This window comes from Triturus cristatus, chromosome 5_2 (genome assembly GCF_964204655.1).
Source record: "Triturus cristatus chromosome 5_2, aTriCri1.1, whole genome shotgun sequence".
NCBI lineage: Eukaryota > Metazoa > Chordata > Amphibia > Caudata > Salamandridae > Triturus > Triturus cristatus.
Window position 1 is genome coordinate 731967074 of NC_140588.1, and position 13952 is coordinate 731981025.

The following is a 13952-nucleotide window of genomic DNA, read 5'->3' on the forward strand; positions in this document are numbered from 1 at the left end:
ATTTCCTTTGGCAATTTGAAAGCACATTTAGTACTGTGGAGGAGCAAGTAATATTTACTGTGACAGCCTGACACATTTTCCTTATATTTTAGACAAGCCAAAAAGAGCACATGTCCTAACAGCTCCTTGAGACCATGACCATGTGTTACAGGGTGAGTGATTAGACTACAGCAAAGGAAATGAGCCTTGATGAAGTTGAATGTGTTTGCGTTACACACTGCTATCTGAAACACAACACAGAGCTGAGTATTACGCATGGGAGTGTAGGAGAAGCTGCTGCATGTGTGCAAAGAGTGTGTTTCTGGAGACTGTGTATGGTCAGTTGCAAGAGAGATCTGCATGGAGACTTGCACAACTGCAGGAACACTGCAGATATGTGTGTAAGAGTACATGTGTGGTAAGGGTTAATTGGAGTTTTGAACATGTAGGAACTACCTCACCCATTACAAGATTGGAAGGAAAATCTACCTTGTGGATTTGAAATGTGTTAGCATTTGCCTCTAATTTTTGAGATAGTGATTTCTGCTGAGTGCTAACCAACACATTTGAAGAAAACAAGCTGGCCCTTTCCTGAAAGTGCAAGTTTTACAGAACAACTGCAACACAAATTAAATCTCTGACAACAATTCCTGTGTTCACACAGACTCATGGTGTGATTCTAGGCAGAAAGCGATATTTCCTTTGGCAATTTGAAAGCACATTTAGTACTGTGGAGGAGCAAGTAATAATTACTGTGACAGCCTGACACATTTTCCTTATATTTTAGACAAGCCAAAAAGAGCACATGTCCTAACAGCTCCTTGAGACCATGACCATGTGTTACAGGGTGAGTGATTAGACTACAGCAAAGGAAATGAGCCTTGATGACGTTGAATGTGTTTGCGTTACACACTGCTATCTGAAACACAACACAGAGCAGAGTATTACGCATGGGAGTGTAGGAGAAGCTGCTGCGTGTGTGCAAAAAGTGTGTTTCTGGATACTGTGTATTGTCATTTGCAAGAGAGATCTGAATGGAAACTTGCACAACTGCATGAAGAGTGCAGACATGTGTATAAGAGTAGATGTGTGGTAAGGGTTAATTGGACTTTTGAACATGTAGGAACAACCTCAGCCATTGTAAGATTTGATGGAAAATCTACCTTGTTGATTTGAAATGTGTTAGCATTTGCCTCTCATTTCTGAGATAGTGATTTCTGCTGAGTGCTAACCAACACATTTGAAGAAAACAAGCTGGCCCTTTCCTGAAAGTGCAAGTTTTACAGAACGACAGCAACACAAATTAAATCTCTGACAACAATTCCTGTGTGCACACAGACTCATGGTGTGATTCTAGGCAGAAAGCGATATTTCCTTTGGCAATTTGAAAGCACATTTAGTACTGTGGAGGAGCAAGTAATAATTACTGTGACAGCCTGACACATTTTCCTTATATTTTAGACAAGCCAAAAAGAGCACATGTCCTAACAGCTCCTTGAGACCATGACCATGTGTTACAGGGTGAGTGATTAGACTACAGCAAAGGAAATGAGCTTTGATGACGTTGAATGTGTTTGTGTTACACACTGCTATCTGAAACACAACACAGAGCTGAGTATTATGCATGGGAGTGTAGGAGAAGCTGCTGCATGTGTGCAAAGAGTGTGTTTCTGGAGACTGTGTATTGTCAGTTGCAAGAGAGATCTGCATGGAGACTTGCACAACTGCAGGAACACTGCAGATATGTGTGTAAGAGTACATGTGTGGTAAGGGTTAATTGGAGTTTTGAACATGTAGGAACTACCTCACCCATTACAAGATTGGAAGGAAAATCTACCTTGTTGATTTGAAATGTGTTAGCATTTGCCTCTAATTTTTGAGATAGTGATTTCTGCTGCGTGCTAACCAACACATTTGAAGAAAACAAGCTGGCCCTTTCCTGAAAGTGCAAGTTTTACAGAACAACAGCAACACAAATTAAATCTCTGACAACAATTCCTGTGTGCACACAGACTCATGGGGTGATTCTAGACAGAAAGCGATATTTCCTTTGGCATTTTGAAAGCACATTTAGTACTGTGGAGGAGCAAGTGATAATTACTGTGACAGCCTGACACATTTTCCTTATACTTTAGACAAGCCAAAAAGAGCACATGTCCTAACAGCTCCTTGAGACCATGACCATGTGTTACAGGGTGAGTGATTAGACTACAGCAAAGGAAATGAGCCTTGATGACGTTGAATGTGTTTGAATTATACACTGCTATCTGAAACACAACACAGAGCTGAGTATTACGCATGGGAGTGTAGGAGAAGCTGCTGCATGTGTGCAAAGAGTGTGTTTCTGGAGACTGTGTATTGTCAGTTGCAAGAGAGATCTGCATGGAGACTTGCACAACTGCATGAACACTGCAGATATGTGTGTAAGAGTACATGTGTGGTAAGGGTTAATTGGAGTTTTGAACATGTAGGAACTACCTCACCCATTACAAGATTGGAAGGAAAATCTACCTTGTGGATTTGAAATGTGTTAGCATTTGCCTCTAATTTTTGAGATAGTGATTTCTGCTGAGTGCTAACCAACACATTTGAAGAAAACAAGCTGGCCCTTTCCTGAAAGTGCAAGTTTTACAGAACAACAGCAACACAAATTGAATCTCTGACAACAATTCCTGTGTGCACACAGACTCATGGTGTGATTCTAGGCAGAAAGCGATATTTCCTTTGGCAATTTGAAAGCACATTTAGTACTGTGGAGGAGCAAGTAATAATTACTGTGACAGCCTGACACATTTTCCTTATATTTTAGACAAGCCAAAAAGAGCACATGTCCTAACAGCTCCTTGAGACCATGACCATGTGTTACAGGGTGAGTGATTAGACTACAGCAAAGGAAATGAGCTTTGATGACGTTGAATGTGTTTGTGTTACACACTGCTATCTGAAACACAACACAGAGCTGAGTATTACGCATGGGAGTGTAGGAGAAGCTGCTGCATGTGTGCAAAGAGTGTGTTTCTGGAGACTGTGTATTGTCAGTTGCAAGAGAGATCTGCATGGAGACTTGCACAACTGCATGAACACTGCAGATATGTGTGTAAGAGTACATGTGTGGTAAGGGTTAATTGGAGTTTTGAACATGTAGGAACTACCTCACCCATTACAAGATTGGAAGGAAAATCTACCTTGTGGATTTGAAATGTGTTAGCATTTGCCTCTAATTTTTGAGATAGTGATTTCTGCTGAGTGCTAACCAACACATTTGAAGAAAACAAGCTGGCCCTTTCCTGAATGTGCAAGTTTTACAGAACAACAGCAACACAAATTAAATCTCTGACAACAATTCCTGTGTGCACACAGACTCATGGTGTGATTCTAGGCAGAAAGCGATATTTCCTTTGCCAATTTGAAAGCACATTTAGTACTGTGGAGGAGCAAGTAATAATTACTGTGACAGCCTGACACATTTTCCTTATATTTTAGACAAGCCAAAAAGAGCACATGTCCTAACAGCTCCTTGAGACCATGACCATGTGTTACAGGGTGAGTGATTAGACTACAGCAAAGGAAATGAGCCTTGATGACGTTGAATGTGTTTGCGTTACACACTGCTATCTGAAACACCACATACAGCTGAGTAGTACGCACGGGAGTGTATGAGAAGCTGCTGCGTGTGTGCAAAAAGTGTGTTTCTGGATACTGTGTATTGTCAGTTGCAAGAGAGATCTGCATGGAAACTTGCACAACTGCATGAAGAGTGCAGACATGTGTATAAGAGTAGATGTGTGGTAAGGGTTAATTGGACTTTTGAACATGTAGGAACAACCTCAGCCATTGCAAGATTTGATGGAAAATCTACCTTGTTGATTTGAAATGTGTTAGCATTTGCCTCTCCTTTTTGAGATAGTGATTTCTGCTGAGTGCTAACCAACACATTTGAAGAAAACAAGCTGGCCCTTTCCTGAAAGTGCAAGTTTTACAGAACGACAGCAACACAAATTAAATCTCTGACAACAATTCCTGTGTGCACACAGACTCATGGTGTGATTCTAGGCAGAAAGCGATATTTCCTTTGGCAATTTGAAAGCACATTTAGTACTGTGGAGGAGCAAGTAATATTTACTGTGACAGCCTGACACATTTTCCTTATATTTTAGACAAGCCAAAAAGAGCACATGTCCTAACAGCTCCTTGAGACCATGACCATGTGTTACAGGGTGAGTGATTAGACTACAGCAAAGGAAATGAGCTTTGATGACGTTGAATGGGTTTGTGTTACACACTGCTATCTGAAACACAACACAGAGCTGAGTATTATGCATGGGAGTGTAGGAGAAGCTGCTGCATGTGTGCAAAGAGTGTGTTTCTGGAGACTGTGTATTGTCAGTTGCAAGAGAGATCTGCATGGAGACTTGCACAACTGCAGGAACACTGCAGATATGTGTGTAAGAGTACATGTGTGGTAAGGGTTAATTGGAGTTTTGAACATGTAGGAACTACCTCACCCATTACAAGATTGGAAGGAAAATCTACCTTGTTGATTTGAAATGTGTTAGCATTTGCCTCTAATTTTTGAGATAGTGATTTCTGCTGCGTGCTAACCAACACATTTGAAGAAAACAAGCTGGCCCTTTCCTGAAAGTGCAAGTTTTACAGAACAACAGCAACACAAATTAAATCTCTGACAACAATTCCTGTGTGCACACAGACTCATGGGGTGATTCTAGACAGAAAGCGATATTTCCTTTGGCATTTTTAAAGCACATTTAGTACTGTGGAGGAGCAAGTGATAATTACTGTGACAGCCTGACACATTTTCCTTATACTTTAGACAAGCCAAAAAGAGCACATGTCCTAACAGCTCCTTGAGACCATGACCATGTGTTACAGGGTGAGTGATTAGACTACAGCAAAGGAAATGAGCCTTGATGACGTTGAATGTGTTTGAATTATACACTGCTATCTGAAACACAACACAGAGCTGAGTATTACGCATGGGAGTGTAGGAGAAGCTGCTGCATGTGTGCAAAGAGTGTGTTTCTGGAGACTGTGTATTGTCAGTTGCAAGAGAGATCTGCATGGAGACTTGCACAACTGCATGAACACTGCAGATATGTGTGTAAGAGTACATGTGTGGTAAGGGTTAATTGGAGTTTTGAACATGTAGGAACTACCTCACCCATTACAAGATTGGAAGGAAAATCTACCTTGTGGATTTGAAATGTGTTAGCATTTGCCTCTAATTTTTGAGATAGTGATTTCTGCTGAGTGCTAACCAACACATTTGAAGAAAACAAGCTGGCCCTTTCCTGAATGTGCAAGTTTTACAGAACAACAGCAACACAAATTAAATCTCTGACAACAATTCCTGTGTGCACACAGACTCATGGTGTGATTCTAGGCAGAAAGCGATATTTCCTTTGCCAATTTGAAAGCACATTTAGTACTGTGGAGGAGCAAGTAATAATTACTGTGACAGCCTGACACATTTTCCTTATATTTTAGACAAGCCAAAAAGAGCACATGTCCTAACAGCTCCTTGAGACCATGACCATGTGTTACAGGGTGAGTGATTAGACTACAGCAAAGGAAATGAGCCTTGATGACGTTGAATGTGTTTGCGTTACACACTGCTATCTGAAACACCACATACAGCTGAGTAGTACGCACGGGAGTGTATGAGAAGCTGCTGCGTGTGTGCAAAAAGTGTGTTTCTGGATACTGTGTATTGTCAGTTGCAAGAGAGATCTGCATGGAAACTTGCACAACTGCATGAAGAGTGCAGACATGTGTATAAGAGTAGATGTGTGGTAAGGGTTAATTGGACTTTTGAACATGTAGGAACAACCTCAGCCATTGCAAGATTTGATGGAAAATCTACCTTGTTGATTTGAAATGTGTTAGCATTTGCCTCTCCTTTTTGAGATAGTGATTTCTGCTGAGTGCTAACCAACACATTTGAAGAAAACAAGCTGGCCCTTTCCTGAAAGTGCAAGTTTTACAGAACGACAGCAACACAAATTAAATCTCTGACAACAATTCCTGTGTGCACACAGACTCATGGTGTGATTCTAGGCAGAAAGCGATATTTCCTTTGGCAATTTGAAAGCACATTTAGTACTGTGGAGGAGCAAGTAATATTTACTGTGACAGCCTGACACATTTTCCTTATATTTTAGACAAGCCAAAAAGAGCACATGTCCTAACAGCTCCTTGAGACCATGACCATGTGTTACAGGGTGAGTGATTAGACTACAGCAAAGGAAATGAGCTTTGATGACGTTGAATGGGTTTGTGTTACACACTGCTATCTGAAACACAACACAGAGCTGAGTATTATGCATGGGAGTGTAGGAGAAGCTGCTGCATGTGTGCAAAGAGTGTGTTTCTGGAGACTGTGTATTGTCAGTTGCAAGAGAGATCTGCATGGAGACTTGCACAACTGCAGGAACACTGCAGATATGTGTGTAAGAGTACATGTGTGGTAAGGGTTAATTGGAGTTTTGAACATGTAGGAACTACCTCACCCATTACAAGATTGGAAGGAAAATCTACCTTGTTGATTTGAAATGTGTTAGCATTTGCCTCTAATTTTTGAGATAGTGATTTCTGCTGCGTGCTAACCAACACATTTGAAGAAAACAAGCTGGCCCTTTCCTGAAAGTGCAAGTTTTACAGAACAACAGCAACACAAATTAAATCTCTGACAACAATTCCTGTGTGCACACAGACTCATGGGGTGATTCTAGACAGAAAGCGATATTTCCTTTGGCATTTTTAAAGCACATTTAGTACTGTGGAGGAGCAAGTGATAATTACTGTGACAGCCTGACACATTTTCCTTATACTTTAGACAAGCCAAAAAGAGCACATGTCCTAACAGCTCCTTGAGACCATGACCATGTGTTACAGGGTGAGTGATTAGACTACAGCAAAGGAAATGAGCCTTGATGACGTTGAATGGGTTTGAATTATACACTGCTATCTGAAACACAACACAGAGCTGAGTATTACGCATGGGAGTGTAGGAGAAGCTGCTGCATGTGTGCAAAGAGTGTGTTTCTGGAGACTGTGTATTGTCAGTTGCAAGAGAGATCTGCATGGAGACTTGCACAACTGCATGAACACTGCAGATATGTGTGTAAGAGTACATGTGTGGTAAGGGTTAATTGGAGTTTTGAACATGTAGGAACTACCTCACCCATTACAAGATTGGAAGGAAAATCTACCTTGTTGATTTGAAATGTGTTAGCATTTGCCTCTAATTTTTGAGATAGTGATTTCTGCTGCGTGCTAACCAACACATTTGAAGAAAACAAGCTGGCCCTTTCCTGAAAGTGCAAGTTTTACAGAACAACAGCAACACAAATTAAATCTCTGACAACAATTCCTGTGTGCACACAGACTCATGGGGTGATTCTAGACAGAAAGCGATATTTCCTTTGGCATTTTTAAAGCACATTTAGTACTGTGGAGGAGCAAGTGATAATTACTGTGACAGCCTGACACATTTTCCTTATACTTTAGACAAGCCAAAAAGAGCACATGTCCTAACAGCTCCTTGAGACCATGACCATGTGTTACAGGGTGAGTGATTAGACTACAGCAAAGGAAATGAGCCTTGATGACGTTGAATGTGTTTGAATTATACACTGCTATCTGAAACACAACACAGAGCTGAGTATTACGCATGGGAGTGTAGGAGAAGCTGCTGCATGTGTGCAAAGAGTGTGTTTCTGGAGACTGTGTATTGTCAGTTGCAAGAGAGATCTGCATGGAGACTTGCACAACTGCATGAACACTGCAGATATGTGTGTAAGAGTACATGTGTGGTAAGGGTTAATTGGAGTTTTGAACATGTAGGAACTACCTCACCCATTACAAGATTGGAAGGAAAATCTACCTTGTGGATTTGAAATGTGTTAGCATTTGCCTCTAATTTTTGAGATAGTGATTTCTGCTGAGTGCTAACCAACACATTTGAAGAAAACAAGCTGGCCCTTTCCTGAAAGTGCAAGTTTTACAGAACAACAGCAACACAAATTAAATCTCTGACAACAATTCCTGTGTGCACACAGACTCATGGTGTGATTCTAGGCAGAAAGCGATATTTCCTTTGGCAATTTGAAAGCACATTTAGTACTGTGGAGGAGCAAGTAATAATTACTGTGACAGCCTGACACATTTTCCTTATATTTTAGACAAGCCAAAAAGAGCACATGTCCTAACAGCTCCTTGAGACCATGACCATGTGTTACAGGGTGAGTGATTAGACTACAGCAAAGGAAATGAGCTTTGATGACGTTGAGTGTGTTTGTGTTACACACTGCTATCTGAAACACAACACAGAGCTGAGTATTACGCATGGGAGTGTAGGAGAAGCTGCTGCATGTGTGCAAAGAGTGTGTTTCTGGAGACTGTGTATTGTCAGTTGCAAGAGAGATCTGCATGGAGACTTGCACAACTGCATGAACACTGCAGATATGTGTGTAAGAGTACATGTGTGGTAAGGGTTAATTGGAGTTTTGAACATGTAGGAACTACCTCACCCATTACAAGATTGGAAGGAAAATCTACCTTGTGGATTTGAAATGTGTTAGCATTTGCCTCTAATTTTTGAGATAGTGATTTCTGCTGAGTGCTAACCAACACATTTGAAGAAAACAAGCTGGCCCTTTCCTGAATGTGCAAGTTTTACAGAACAACAGCAACACAAATTAAATCTCTGACAACAATTCCTGTGTGCACACAGACTCATGGTGTGATTCTAGACAGAAAGCGATATTTCCTTTGGCAATTTGAAAGCACATTTAGTACTGTGGAGGAGCAAGTGATAATTACTGTGACAGCCTGACACATTTTCCTTATATTTTAGACAAGCCAAAAAGAGCACATGTCCTAACAGCTCCTTGAGACCATGACCATGTGTTACAGGGTGAGTGATTAGACTACAGCAAAGGAAATGAGCCTTGATGACGTTGAATGTGTTTGCGTTACACACTGCTATCTGAAACACCACATACAGCTGAGTAGTACGCACGGGAGTGTATGAGAAGCTGCTGCGTGTGTGCAAAAAGTGTGTTTCTGGAGACTGTGTATTGTCAGTTGCAAGAGAGATCTGCATGGAGACTTTTACAACTGCATGAAGACTGCAGATATGTGTGTAAGAGTACATGTTTGGTAAAGGTTAATTGGAGTTTTGCACATGTAGGAACTACCTCACCCATTACAAGATTGGAAGGAAAATCTACCCTGTTGATTTCAAATGTGTTAGCATTTGCCTCTCCTTTTTGAGATAGTGATTTCTGCTGAGTGCTAGCCATCACACTTTAAGAAAACAAGCTACCCTTTTCCTGCGAGTGCAAGTTTTACAGAACAACAGCAACACAAATTAAATCTCTGACAACAATTCCTGTGTGCACAGTGTCTCATGGTGTGATTCTGGGCACAAAACAGTATTCCTGGGTGATACCAGGCCCTTTCCTGAAAGTGCAAGTTTTACAGAACAACAGCAACACAAATTAAATCTCTGACAACAATTCCTGTGTGCACACTGTCTCATGGTGTGATTCTAGGCAGAAAACAGTATTCCTGGGTCATACCAGTACACCTTAACTTATGGTGAAGACATACTCCATAATATCTTTCAAGTTCAAGGCACTTAAATATCTAACTTAACATAAAATGTAAAACACAACTTTTAAAGTGGTAGGAAAATGTACCATGCTATTTTCAAATGTGTTTGCATTTGCCTCTCATTTTTGAGATAGTGATTTCTGCTGAGTGCTAACCAACACAGTTGAAGAAAAGAAACTGCCCTTTCTTAAAAGTGCAAGTTTTACAAAACAACAGCAACACAAATTAAATCTCTGACAACAATTCCTGTGTGCACACAGACTCATGGTGTGATTCTAAGCACAAAGCGATATTTTCTTTGGCAATTTGAAAGCACATTTAGTACTGTGGTGGAGTAAGTGATAATTACTGTGACAGCCTGACACATTTTTCTTATATTTTAGACAAGCAGAAAAGAGCACATGTCCTAACTGCTCCTTGAGACCATGACCATGTGTTACAAAAAACAAGCTGCCCCTTTCCTGCGAGTGCAAGGGTAATAGAGGAAAACCAACACTAATTAAATCTCTGATAACAATTCCTGTGTGCACACTGTCTCATGGTGTGATTCTAGGCAGAAAACAGTATTCCTGGGTGATACCAGTACACCTTAACTTATAGTGAAGACATACTCCATAATATCTAACATGTTCAAGGCACTTAAATATCTTCATTAACATAAAATGTAAAACACAACTTTTAAAGTGGTAGGAAAATGTACCATGCTATTTTCAAATGTGTTTGCATTTGCCTCTCATTTGTGAGTAACTGATTTCTGCTGAATGCCAACCATCACACTTTAAGAAAACAAAGTGCCCTTTCTTAAAAGTGCAAGTTTTACAAAACAACAGCAACACAAATTAAATCTCTGACAACAATTCCTGTGTGCACACTGACTCATGGTGTGATTCTAAGCACAAAGCGATATTTTCTTTGGCAATTTGAAAGCACATTTAGTACTGTGGTGGAGTAAGTGATAATTACTGTGACAGCCTGACACATTTTTCTTATATTTTAGACAAGCAGAAAAGAGCACATGTCCTAACAGCTCCTTGATACCATGACCATGTGTTACAAAAAACAAGCTGCCCCTTTCCTGCGAGTGCAAGGGTAATAGAGCAAGACCAACACAAATTAAATCTCTGATATCAATTCCTGTGTGCACACTGTCTCATGGTGTGATTCTAGGCAGAAAACAGTATTCCTGGGTGATACCAGTACACCTTAACTTATAGTGAAGACATACTCCATAATATCTAACATGTTCAAGGCACTTAAATATCTTCCTTAACATAAAATGTAAAACACAACTTTTAAAGTGGTAGGAAAATGTACCATGCTATTTTCAAATGTGTTTGCATTTGCCTCTCATTTGTGAGTAACTGATTTCTGCTGAATGCTAACCATCACACTTTAAGAAAACAAACTGCCCCTTTTCTGCGAGTGCAAGGCTAACAGAACAAGAGCAACACAAATTAAATCTCTGACAACAAATCCTGTGTGCAGACAGACTCATGATGTGATTCTAGGCACAAAACAGTATTCCTCAGTGATACCACTACACCTTAACTTACAGTGAAGACATACTCCATAATATCTTACAAGTTCAAGACAGTTAAATATCTCCTAAAACACAACATGTAAAACACAACTTTATAAGAAGAATGACAATTCTAATATTTATATAAAATATCACCACATACATCCCCTCTCAAACTCATAACTCACCTTTAAAATTAGTTAGTTAAGAAAGAAATGTGGCACTCAAACAGCAGATTATCAGAGCCAGAATCTCAGAGCTGTACACCTCTCTCCTCTCACCACAACCAGTAAATGGCAATGTTTCCCTCTCTTTTTTCACACATATACATGTTAATGTAAAATCACAGTCCTTCCCACATTTTTTCAAATGGAATCACACATTTCTATTGGTTGCAACTTTCAACCCCTTTCCAAATCATCCCTTCCCCCAACATGACTTCTGCCTGCTACCATAGCAACAGGTCATGGAACACTGGTGTGAGCAGAGAGGTCAGAAGTTCAGCACACAATGTTTCAAATCCAAAGAGCAAGAGTGCTTGACTTTTCAAACCTAACAGCAAATCCAAAGTAATGTTCAGTGGGAACACATTTTTCTGCACCAATCCAAAACATGCTTTTAAAAATGTAAACATACAGCCTAGTTTTAACTGTAAAATGGTTTGAATCAGCCAATGAGTTCTTTTTATTAAAAAAAGTATGTGTGCCTCCATTTTTCAACTGTCTTTCTTTTCATATTGCCATTCTACTGAAAGACACCTCCTGAGTGCATCCTGTTCTCCTTGAAAGATGTTCACAGTGTGGATTGTAGGTCATAGCTATGTCTTCTGGAGTGAAAAATTTGCAGAAAAAAGAGGTATTGTAAAAGACCTTGATTTGCCAAATGTACACATTAAATGGATTGGTCAGAGAGGATTAAAGTGGCACCAATTAATGCCTTTGGTGAAAACCTTTCTACATCTCCCACAGCCTAACCTTATTATTGTGCACTGTGGTGGAAATGACCTAGGCACTTTAACTGGGGTAGGTCTGGAAATGCTTATTAAGGACACCTTTCTGCAATTGATGTCGCTTTTTCCACAAACTGCCTTTGTATATTCTAATATATGCCAAAGGCAAAAGTGGAACTGGTCCACCCAATTTTGTCCGCAGATTGACAAACCAAGAAAGCACGTCAATAAGTCTGTTTCTGCTTTCCTCAGAGACTATGGTATGGGTTCTATATACCACAACAACTTGCGTTACAACATGCAAGACATTTATAGAGGAGACGGTGTACATTTCAGTGATGAAGGGAACAGAGTCTTCCTCTTGAACTTTAGACTCTGCATCGGTACTTACTTGTAGGTACCGAAAAACACTCAATAAACACAAGGGCTCTTTTTAGAGCCACCTAATATCTTAACACTTAAACTTGATTTTTATTTTTATTGTTTTGAATGTTTTTTTCGGGTGCGTGCAGAGTGCGTGCACCTCGCGATGTTTTTAAAAAAAATTAAAATCTTTTTTTTGCCCTTCGTGGTCCTACTGTGACCCCCTGACAATGGCTAGGGGGTCAAGAACTCCCTACTCTGCCCCCTATTCACTTTCTCCACCTCTCCTTTTCAGTGCGACAGACAAAATGGCAGCCGACACTTCCTGATTTTGACCGATTCGAATGTTTACTGACATCTAACAACCAATCAGAATTACGCTCGCGCACGGCAGGGTGCACGCACAGGGCTTGCAGAGTGCGCGCACCCTGCGCGCATATAGATATTGATATGCTTTTAAATGCTATTTTCTCAGGAAATACTGAACAGATTTACACCAGACCTGCGAAAGGCACTTCCTTGACCTTATGGCTACCTCTCTGCCGAATTTCAAGTAATTCTGTTCAGCCGTTCGGGCTGTAGCTGCGACTAAAGGTCCTATGGAAAAATACATGGGGAAAACGCGTTTTGGAACCCCCCCTTTTTCTCAGCCCCTGCTTGACGAATCACCCCGAGACTTTCAGGGTAGGAGCTGAGCGGAGCGCCCCATTAGTTTTGAAAATTTCTCGAGGATTCGTCAACCGGCGCCAAAGTTATTCAAAATAGAATTTTGAGATTTCCTATGGAAACTCGGTCCTAACTATAACTATCTACTGGCGACCGCCAGTAGATAATATATATATATATATATATATATATATATATATATATATATATATATATATATACGCTCCGATTTCACTTTCAAAACGAAGCACTCTCGGGCGGGTGCGAGGTTGCGGCTGTGGACGCCGCACTTTACATCATCTCCATGGAGCTGATATATATATATATATATATATATATATTTCCAAAAGCGGCCCGCTTTCAGGTTCCTGGGCGCTCGTTAGGCGGTGCGTTCAAGGTACGACAGAGCCAAGTCGTTACGTATTTCTCCTTTGTCCCCACCGGGATTCCTCGCGCACTCACGAGACCAGAGGCAGGTGTGCAGTGAGTCAGTTTTCTTTTTATTTCATATTCAGCAAGCCAATGCTCCAAATAAACAACTCTACGCGTTTTTTTTTTTTTTTTTTTTTCTTTCAAATGCGCTTGTTATATTGTTTCATATTTTTCTTTTTCCCATTGCTATGTGTGATTTTACTCATTGCACCATTATGTCTTACAGGAAGATTTGTTACAGGATGACTTAAATTAAAACCATATATTTAGGACATAAAGAGGGTGTGAAGCGTGAATCTAGTGACAACTGTGCTATAGGAAGACAAAATATATATATATGGAGACAAAAAATAACGGCTCTGCTGGGCATTTGCATTAGTCTCATTATGGGGCATATTTTCAAACAAT